This window comes from Corvus brachyrhynchos, unplaced genomic scaffold (genome assembly GCF_000691975.1).
Source record: "Corvus brachyrhynchos isolate BGI_N302 unplaced genomic scaffold, ASM69197v1 scaffold597, whole genome shotgun sequence".
NCBI lineage: Eukaryota > Metazoa > Chordata > Aves > Passeriformes > Corvidae > Corvus > Corvus brachyrhynchos.
This window is the reverse complement of record NW_008239000.1, coordinates 432,944-434,562: the sequence shown is the minus strand read 5'-3', so window position 1 is coordinate 434,562 and position 1,619 is coordinate 432,944. Positions and strand designations below refer to the sequence as shown.

General features: G+C 60.2%; 1 long non-coding RNA gene across 1 annotated transcript in view; it reads left to right on the top strand.

Annotated features, from left to right (window-relative positions):
• Positions 1–37: 37 nt before the first annotated feature.
• LOC108447843 overlaps positions 38–1,619 on the top strand; it is a 2,069-nt gene continuing 487 nt past the window's right edge. Inside the window, exons 1-3 of the long non-coding RNA XR_001863546.1 lie at positions 38–1,184; positions 1,330–1,462; positions 1,574–1,619. The exon at positions 1,574–1,619 is cut by the window's right edge and continues 487 nt beyond it. This is a non-coding gene — a long non-coding RNA (uncharacterized LOC108447843). The remainder of the gene's footprint in view (positions 1,185–1,329; positions 1,463–1,573) is intronic.

Here is a 1,619-nt window from a genome sequence, read left to right as displayed (position 1 = left end):
ACCGGGGCGCGGGGGGATGGAGGAGCGCAGGGTCGGGGACACGGGAGGTGGGCGAGGGGACGCGTGGCTGCGGGGTTGGGAACGCGGGACACAGAGCTAGGGAGATGGGACAGTGCCGGGAACATAAGACACAAGGCTGGGGACACAAGACAGAAGGCACAGGACACAGAGTTGGGAATACGGGACAATGCTGGAGACACAGAACACAGTCTAGGACATGGGGTTGGGGATACCGGATACAAGGCTGGGGACACAGAGGACAAGGAGATGGACCCAGTCTCAGGGACATGGGACACAGGCTGGGGGTATAGGACAGGGCTGGGCAGATGGGACAGAGTCCTGGGACGTGAGACATGAGACATAGGCTGGGGACACAGGACGTAAGGTTAAGGATACAGGACAAGGACACAGGCTGAGGACATGTGGCACAGTCCCAGGGACGTGAATGCATCAGGGCTGTGGGGCAGAGGAGGGGACAGTGCTGGGGACACCCGATGCAGGGCTGGGGGCAGTGGAGGGACCAGTGGGGGTTCATCACCTCAACCAGCCCCACCTGGGGGCTCAACCCCTCCCTGCCTGGCCCGGGGACTGCATTTAGGCTTCATGCTTAGGCTGGGATTTTGCTGAGTCTGCGCTGGGCCTGGCATCGTGCACACCTCATTCTAGTGCTCGGTGTCGGGTCGTTCCAGCCCTGCACAGCCCCACGGAGGGGGCTGCGGTCCCGCAGGGCTGCACTTGGCTCTGGAGCAGCGTGACGGAGACCCTCGGAGTGGAGACCAGCAGCTGTGTCCAGACCAGGTGCTGCCTCCGCACAATGCTCGGGGACCGGAGGTGACGCCGGGACATCCTGCCCATGGCACAGGGCTCGTTCCCAACGGGCACTTAAGGTCCCGGCTCGCCTTTCTGCAGCTCACCGCCCGAAACAGACCTGGGGGCAGCTGCCCACGTGTCCTGCCGGCTGCCCAGGGGACACAGCCTGGCCACCCACAGGTTTGCAGCCTCCCCGCAGCAGCGATTTACAGGGCAGAACCTCTCGTGACGGGAAGAGGTGGAAATGAGCTGCGCCAGCTGGATTTGTGGGAGCGGGAAGTGTCTGGCTACAAGGGCAGCTGACTCCCAGAGGGAATCTAGAGCACAGGGACTGATCTAGTCACCCAAATCTGCTGGAGCCTCTGGCTTTCGGGGTAGGTTTTCAGGAGAGGAAGAATGTGGAGATGCGTTTTATCTCCCGTTGTTTTCTCCCCCTCCACGGGCGTGTCCACAAAAAGCTCTGGCTGGACAGCAGGCGAGACAATATTCACACTATTCACAACCCTTATTTGGACTCAGCTTTGGGGAAGAGCTGCAGTTCCCCATCAGCGCCGAAACCCAGTTTGGAATCACAAACCGGAAAAAAGGGAGGTTTGGAATCTTGGTAGCCATGAAACTGGACTTGGAGTGAAAATCCAGTTGGCTCCAGCGGGTATTGCGCCGCTTCCTTGCCTTGAAACCCCTGGTCCCAACCCAAAGCCCCATGTCCTGGGCTTCCTCTGTGGTGGTTGCTGATGCTCTCCCCCATCTCTCTTTCCTACAGGAATTTCTGCTGCAGCATCGATGTCCATCTGTGCTGGGACACGACG